Source organism: Cryptomeria japonica, chromosome 8, assembly GCF_030272615.1.
Source record: "Cryptomeria japonica chromosome 8, Sugi_1.0, whole genome shotgun sequence".
Classification (NCBI taxonomy): domain Eukaryota; kingdom Viridiplantae; phylum Streptophyta; class Pinopsida; order Cupressales; family Cupressaceae; genus Cryptomeria; species Cryptomeria japonica.
In genome coordinates, this window is record NC_081412.1 from 225325395 (window position 1) to 225335061 (window position 9667).

Below are 9667 nucleotides of genomic sequence, written 5' to 3' on the forward strand. Positions count from 1 at the left end.
TATATCTCTAACTGCCTTTGTTGAACTGATCTTAACAATACAATCAAAATTAACATGACATCACCTCTTATTCCATAGCCAACTCTCATCAATATGAGAAATCAAATATGTCTTATTACCAGTGTTGAAGTGAAAGATATTACCTCCAATCTGAGTACCGGTTGCAATCTCCAAACTAGTTTTGTTAATGATTTTGCATTTTCTATCTTTAAATTGAAGTTGGAATCCCTTGTCCACCAATTGACTAACACTTAAAAGATTATTCTTTAAACCTTTTACATAATAGACATTATCAGTATTATGCTTACCATCTAGAGAAATAGTGCCTCTACCTTTTATCATACATGCTTTAACATCTCCAAATCTTACTTGACCACCATTTTATTCTTGTAGGGATAGAAATTTTATTTTATCTCCAGTCTTATGATATGAGCATCCACTATCAATTACCCATTCATCCTTATCTTCAACTTTTGCTACCAAGGCCTTTTCTTCATTCTTGATAGCCAGTTCTGGTTCATCTTCCTTTAAAGCATAGAACACCCATTCCTTTCCATTGCCGGATCCACTAGCAAAGTCTTCTGTCAGTTCATCCTCAGAGTCATCACTTACTCCTTCCTCATTTGCTATGTAGCATTGTTTGTTTTTCTTGAATCTATATTTTTTCTGATTGGGCTTAAATGATTTCTTAACTCTTTCTTCAAATCTTTCATTCCTTTTAGGACATCTAGATGCAAAATGACCAATCTTATAACATGCAAAACATTTAAAAGGTTCTTTTCCTTCATACTTCCTTCCTTCTAGTCCTTTAGGTACTATTCTAGCAAATAAGGCTTCAAGTTTCTCAAATTATTCATCCTCTTTCCTCATATCTTCTAATTCTTTTGTAGATAGGGCTTTCCAATCACTCTTGCAGGTAGATGATGATGATGATGCATGAAAAGCATGTTCAGACTTTGCAGCTCTAGAAGGGCCAAATTCTTCAAGCTCAAAAGCAGATAATTTCCCAATCAAAATGTCTCTATTAACTGAAGTGTTTGCCATTGTTCTCAATTCATTAATTGCAATCGCCTTCATCTTGTAAGCCGGTGGAAGGACTCTCAAGAATTTGGAAACTATTTCATCTTCACTCAGAGATCCTCCACAACGTTGAATTCCCATTACAATCTCATTTACTCTTTCCATAAATGTAGCAATTCTTTCATTGTCATCCATCTTTGACTTCTCATATCTTACCTGGTAACCATCAAGTTTAGCAATTTTTACAATAGGTTCACCTTCATTCAGAGTTTGCAATTTATCCCACATAACCTTTGCAGATGATTTATCAATCAATCCCATGATTTGTTGATCAGTAAGTCTACATGAGTAGGATTTCCAGATGCCAGATCATAAGGTGTATATCCTTTCTCAGTGATCTCCCAAATATCCTTACTAAGATATCTAAGATGAGTCTCCATTCGGATTTTCCATATCCCATAATTTGTTCCATCAAGCTTAGGGATTTCTATTCGAAAAATAGTTTCCAGTGGATTTGAAGTATTAGTTGCCATAGGATCTACCTCAAATGGTTAACCTTCTGCAAAAGAGGACCAAATATTTGATACGAATTGTTAGAATAACTGATGGACAACTGAGATGGGGGGGGGTGAATTAGTTGTCAACAGTTTATATCAATTAAACCACTTTACATCCTTTAACCAGAGAACATAAACATTGAATACTGGAATAGCGGAAATAGATACTGGTATGCAATAAAACTTAAGAATGAAACATATAATCAACAAAATATAACCATACCACATAGCACCATGATTTGTACGTGGAAAACCCGGTAAAGGGAAAAACCACCGTGGGAAGCCTACATACAGTCATATGATACTTCTGCAGAAAGTATGTGATACAATAATGGGACTGCACATACAAGAAGGCACACTTCCTAGAGCCTACTACTCATTACAAAAGAGTCTCACTGACTACAGAGAGGTTATAACCACCTCAAGATAATTAGGCAAAAATCTAGAAGAATGAGCTGCTAGAGATAGCATCTACCATGCCTGATTATAGTCTCGATTAAGGTCAATATTAGCGGCCTTTGACCTCTTACATAAAGCCAATTCGATCTTTAGTGATCGACCAAATCTCGTTTGCATATGATATTTCATTGCATGACCACGATATACATTTCCATTCAAATACCATACACATGATCTACAATGAGATCTTACATAAATTTATACCAACCCTAAGGCCTAAACCAATTAGGTCAGCCACCTAAAAGATATTACAATAAAATCATTACATACATCGATATTACAATGATATTCCATGTCGGCTTTAAACCAAAACAACATCAACCAATCCATTAATCATCCCGATAACATGTAAAAAACACGTTACCATGATACCGATGCAATGCATGTTCATTGTATGGCGTTTAGTGTAGAAAGCATACACGCAGAGTGGTTGCAGTCATTCTCCCTCAATTAGGATTGGAAGGTACCATTTCTCCTTTCATAGGGAACCTATCTTTACTACGCATTTTGAATCTCTCCAACAATTTTTTGATAAGAAGGATTCCACCTCAGCTTGGCCAACTGAAGGCATTGAGAGTTCTCAACCTCAAGGAAAATCATTTGATGCATTCCATACCTGCATATCTTGCTAATTGCACACACCTTCAGTGGATTAGACTTTCCCAGAACAAATTGACGGGGAGCATAGCCACTCAAATTTCCTAGGGAAGAATTTGGTGGCCTAATCAACTTACAACATCTTTGCTTGTCCCATAATGGTCTTAGTGGAAGCATTCCAAATTCTTAGGGGAAATGCATGTCCCTCATTGATTTGGTCCTTGGCAATAACAATCTAATAGTTACTATCCCTCCTCTAATTAATTGCTTTGATTTATCTATAATTGATCTTCCACACAATTCTTTGACTGGTGGGATCCCGTCTGAACTGGGGAGGTTGGAGAAAAATGAGTAGAGGGTGGAATATGTGTTGGAGTAATGTTAACTCCAACTAAGGCTGTGTTAGCATCTATGTTAGCCCAACTTTCAAACTATTCTCATTCTGTTCTTGCCATGATATATGGACAACAAGAGTGCATGCATTCAGCATTGTTAAAATAGATGGTGCATGTTTTTTGGCATAAGCTAACTATAAGAAAACAATCAGTTAATTTTCTTTCTCCACCTCCTTCACCATAATTCAGTTTATGCGGTGGTTCTTTTGTATTTAAATTCATGCAATTGTTATAATATAATATATGAATTTCATTTATATGAAGATTTGTGTCTGTTCTATGTTTTTGGTTTGTTTTCTTTCTGCAAGTTTCTCCTTTATTTCTAGCTAGATCCATAATCTCTTATGCAAGTTTAGCTGAAAATTTTACATGGTATCAGAGCCTAGGAGCTAGAAGAAAGGAGTAGAACATTTATTTTTTTGCAGCTATTGAAATTCTGAGCTATTTTGGAATGGATTCTCATTGCTTTGGGGGTATCTATTAGTAATTTTTGTACTAAAAAAGAATTGAAATAAAGTTCCAAAAGGGGGTAGTCTAGTCTAAAATGGGAATTAGATATCATCCATTTGTCATTTTTTTGGAAGAAGGAAATTACAAGTCTTGGCATGATAGAATCCTAAAGCATTGTCGTTGGATTCATCTTTTGCCTCATTTATATGGACTTATTCCCAAACCAAGTACTTGTTGGCAGAAATCTGCATAGGAAAGTACAAATGATCATGTCTTAGGATTAATTGGTTTAACTGTTGGGAACTATACATCATGGGATCTATCACACATTGAGTGACCTCACACTTTTTGGGCCACTATATGGGAAATGTATGGAGATCCCAATGAACATCCATTTCTAGATAGAGACATGCTTCTCTCCCTTGATAATGATGATGATCCTATGTATGACGATGACACTGAAGAGGAAATTCCTTATTGGAAGAGACTTGATTGTCTTGATTACATAGAGACATCTTATCTTGCTTCTCCTCTTTCCACACCTCCAACTACCAGTTTGATAGAGATCTTGGCTTCTATGAATGCTACTTCAGATTCTCTTTAGCAGGTTCATTTTTGTCCACTTGATGAGAGAGATATCATCCTATCAGACATTTATTATTTGTTTGTTGAATCTCTCTTTAATCATAATGACAATATTGAGGGCATGTGTCTTCTCTTCAATGTCAGCTCACATCAAGTTGCATCTTCTTTTGGTTTGGATTCTCTTGTTCCCTCTCAGCCACTCCATGCTACTATCTTAACACATCTTGATTCCTATCTAAACAAATCTCCCACTTTAATGGTCATTATTATGGAATCTTGTATGGCAGAGTCACAGTTCAACATTGGATTGGAGAAACATGAGTATTTTTTAGAACCATTCATCTTGATTCCTTCATACATTTCACTTGAGTGGGAATTCAACAGTTTGATAGCTCAAGGTTTCTATCTTCTAAAAAGAAGACGCATCATTTGTTTCAGGGGAACCTACTATAGCATTCACTGTGCTCCATTCTATATTGCCATTCTTTCTCTTCTTTGTGGAGGAACAAATAGGCACTTTCTATGAGATCTTTGGTTGCAAGACATTATAGCATATTAGGTATCATGTAGAGTTAGTGTAAATTTTGGGGGGGGGTTTGTTCCCACTAAGTTTTCCCTCTTTCCTCTTTCCTTTCATTAGGTTTATTTCTCCTTAGTTAGAATTAAGGGGGAGTGTTTGAGTAATGTTAAGTCCAACTAAGGTTGTGTTAGCAGTTGTGTTAGCCCAACTTTCAAACTATTCTCATTTTGTTCCTATTGTGATTTATGGACAACAACAGTGCATGCATTATACATTGTTAAAACAAATGGTGCATTCTTTTTGGCATAAGCTAACTATAAGCAAATAGTCAGTTAATTTTCTTTCTCCGCCTCTTTCACTGTAATTCAGTTTATGTGGTGGTTATTTTATATTTAACTTCATGCAATCATTGTAATATAATAAATCAATTTCATTTATATGAAGATTTGTGTCGATTTTGTGTTTTTGCTCTGTTTTCTTTCTACAAGTTTCTCCTTTATTTCTAGCTAGATCCATAATTTGTTATGCAGGTTTAGCTGAAAATTTTACAATATGTACTGACATCAAACACCGTACTTGACTTATCAAGTAACAATCTCAGCGGGAAGATATCAGAAAGCATAGGGAGTTTGAGTAGTGTAAGATTACTAAATCTCTCTGGAAATCATTTGGAAGGTGTGGTACCAACTTCTCTTGGGCAGATATGGACTCTGGAGTAGTTCGACTTGTCTAAAAATGAGCTAAGATGGTGCATTCTGCATGAGATCTCTTTAATGTCCTTGTTAGCCTACTTGGATCATAGAATTGCAGCACAGAAAACAAAATTTATGTAGTCCCATCACCTTTAGTGAAGGTCAAATCATTATGGACTAATATAGATGAAAAGGTGTCCATGATGGTTGTGGGATTGGGTTTTGGGATTGCATTTGGCTGAACAATGGCAATGATTATATGGTGGGACAGACTTTGGCTTTGCAGCAAGCTCCTCAAAGTTAGAGGCTTTCATGGAGTTGTGGAATCCCAAATGTGTAGCTGGAGTTTGGACTATAATCCGCGTTTTACATTTCACTCATCCACATGGAAATCGAAATCCACTGGCTAGTTCTTTAGTTTCAAATTGTTTTGGGTTCATCTCACTTCTTGGGAGATTTAGCAGTTTGGTTAACATAATCCATTGATAGGGTTCACCTATTTCCCGCTTAGTCAAAGTTTAAAGCAAATAGTTATAGATATATATGTAGAGAGTAGAATAAAGAAAATGGCTAATATAGTACTCTCCTTTCCAAGCTATAAACTCTACATGTATATTGAATGTATGTTGAAGGCATTATATATTCTCATACTCTTCACATATTAATTACTAGTAGTTGCATGGACTGCATGCAATGGGAAGCTGTTACGGAAAGTTTTTGTTTTGTTTTTTTGGTTTTGGTTTTGGGAAGTTGGTATGTGTAATCTTATGTTATTTGGTGTATAGTTTTTTTTGTGTCATGTGGCAGATGAATGTATGAGATAATTTTTTTTAGTTGTTGTTTGTTGCAAGGGGAAAGTTATATTTTAAAAGGGGAAGGGTTTTGTTTTTTATTTTTAGTTTTTAGATGGTTCTAATATTTAGTTATGCAAGGAAAGCAATCATTTTTTATTAATTAGTGGAAATGTATATGTGAAAAAAATGGAGTTTGTCACAGAGTTAAATAAATTATGTAAAGCATAAATAGTTTTTTTTTAAATTTTAGTGTTAATGTATTATTCTTGTTGTAGTGTGACATATTAGTATTCATTTCTTTATATGTCAGATATAAGGTAGATTATAAATTTGTGAGAGGAACTTTTTTTTTTCTCTGTGAGTGAAGTCAATTTGTTTAATAGTGTGAGTTGTGTTGGAATTGTAATGTGCCTATGGGTGTTTTTGTGAAGAGTTAAAGTAGAGATATACTAATAAAAATTAATTCAAATCTAATTATTTTCTTTACAAGTGTCCAAAATTAACTTTGATGATATTCTCCATTCATTCTTTAAAAATAATAAATTCAATTAATTCTTTACATTTAAATGCAAAACTATACATGTTTAGCGAACATATATGTTTTTTTGTTGTAGTATAAAAGGAGGTTATTGGAAATTAAGTGTTGTTTACTATATGAGAAAAGATATTTGATACATAGTATGTGCTAACAATAAGTGTAATTGAAATGAGGAAAATTATTTTAATCACAATAAGTGTAACATGGATATTATTTCGTTGGAACCATGTACTTTTAAAGTATTGGAAATAAAAAGGTAAAAAAGTGGGAGGTATATATAAGAAAATATTAATGTGAATATAAACCCGTTTTTTATGTAGTTTGTATATTTGTAGATAAATTTTTAAAAAATTATAAATGATAGAGAAATATGAGCGAGCAAGGCTGATTTTGTGTGTGGAAAAAGTTATTTGTATGTAATATTAGAATTTGTAAGTTGTTTTTAGTTATCAATATAAGTTATAAACTATGAATTGACTAAAACTTGAAGAAAGGAAAATAGTTTTCCTTTTTTGTTTGCGATTCTAGAATGTAAAAAAAAAGTGTAAATATTTAATATATGAGGAAAACAATATTTTGAAGTGTTAATTATCAATTAAATGGAAATTGTGTTTAGAGTGAAGCATAAAAGAAAGTTGAAAACATTAACAATAATACTAGGAAAAGAGTAAGAGGGAAAAGTTATAAAAACAACTTTAAAATATTGGATATTTTCAAATCTTTAATGTACATTGTGAAGACAAATAATATGAAATGAGAGCTTCAGAATATTGTGAATATGAAACCTATATATTCAATTTAAATATAAATAATATTACATGATTTGTAAAGATATTTAGAGAGGAGGAAAACTATGTTGGCAAGGTCCAACGAGTGCAAAATAAGTTCTTTGATATAAGTCGTTATAGCCAAAGAGTACAATAGAACACAGTAATTTTTTTTCTTGTGCGAAACTCCGATTGCACTGAAGTTGATACTCGATACCATGAATTTGGTTTGAGGATGATTGCAAAGTTTTTGGTGCCTATGATACCAAAGAAGAAATTTATGTATTATTTTTCAGTGGAAAAAGGAAAGCATAGTACAAGCTATAAGTTGGTATAAGCTTGAAAGGGGAACGTAAAAATAAAAGAAAAAAATATGCAAGCATGTGAGAATTAATACACTAAGGAAAAAACACCAGCAAACCATAATCACAATGAATCAATCTGCAATCACCAGAACAGTAATATGTTTTTGGTAATAATAAATAGGTTTTACAAGGACCTAAAACCTAGAGTTTTGTAGACCAAGGCCAACAGCCAACTAGACATTAAACCTAAGTGAAACATGGGAAGCACCCCACACAAACCGAATGGAAAAAAATAAAACAAGCAAAGCCAAAAAATAGGACAACACACTCAACTGAGAGAGTGCACCAATTCAATATTCTTCTGAATGATCTTCTTGTTAATTTTCTCCAAATTATTCATGATAAATTTGGAGGTTCCCTGGTCTCAGCTCTGGCTTCTAGTCCTAGTGCAAGGATGCGAGCTAGTCTTCCCTCCAGCATCACTCTACCCACCCTTTGAAGCATTCTTTTTTTGTTTTTCCCCCAAGGGAGGTCACTGGCAATGGGTCTGGATCTATAGTCGACCATCATGCAATTGATTTTCTCTAAACCATCAACACTATTATTCATCACCTCTCTATTGTTTTCCACCAGATTGTTGAGGCTTTCCTTGATATCATTCACATACCCTTCCAACTTAACTATTTTGCGATCGTGGAAGATCTTCATAGTTTCAACATCCTGAGATATCTTTTGGAACATGGTGATGATCTTCTCAGTTTTACTAGGCCCAGGGGAATCCATGAAAGTTTCAATAATTCTCTTAATCCCATCTTTTAGGGTTCCAATTTCCTTATTCACCCACTTCCAACAATTTTCTTGACTTCTAGTGACCTCCAAAAATAGGTCTCCCAACACCTTCTCCTCCTTTTTCTTGCCTTCATTCTCCTTATTCATAATCACCTATTTCTCATTATCCACATTGATGGGGATATGCAACCTAATCTCATGGTCCAAGTCTTTGGACCCACTTGATTTGGTTAATTTCGTTTTCTTTTTGGTGGGTGCCTCTAGGTCTTGGAATTTACTGCTGCTAGATTTGAACTTACTTGCCGCCCACCTTGGAGGATTGGTTTTCTTCCTACTATTAGTTCTCAAGGTCACTATAAGGCCCTCTTCTTTCTTTGATCTATACTCAGGGTCCTCTGAATCCTTGATGTCACACCAATCCATGGTAGTACCACTATCATCCTCATCCATCTCCGTGTCAGAAATAAACTATACATTAGGATTAGAGGAGGACATGTGGGTTTTATCCTTGGGGGAGGGATTCATGTCATCACTTCATGAGCTTTGGCGTATTCCATAATCAACATGATAATCCCTTCATGAAGCATAGGTTTATCATAGTTTTCAATATGTTTAACTAAACTACTCTCCAAGGATGAAACCAAATAGAAGGGGATGGAGATAAATCTTCCATGCCTAAAAAGGTTTAAGATAGTAAAAGATATAAGACAATACTAGCATATCTACAATCAAGGGTGATGTACCTCATGATAAATTCTGCTAGATTAGCTCAAAGGGAAATCAACTCTTTCCTATTGTAGCCATCATCCATCATTTTTGAAACTCTCTGTCATTCCATTTCCTTATCATAAAAGGTAGCGAGGGTCTCCTCACCTAGCTTCCTATCTTTATAAAATATCCTAGCTTTCATATCCAGACCAGTAACAATGGAAACCAGGATTTCATCAACTTTAAACTCTGCACCAAAAGAACCAGCACACCATTATTCCAACCTTTGACAAAGCTTTCTCTAACCAGGGCAAAATGACCATGTAGTCTGTCCAAAAAGGGCACCATCCCACCATCAGAGATTTCCTCCCAAACCTCCTTATTCTTCTACCACTTATCATAGGTTGGCGGTTCAAAACTATTTCTTTCACCTCCAATTCTATAGCTCAACCAATTCAGAGAGCAATACCCCAGAAGCAAAACCAGGAGGA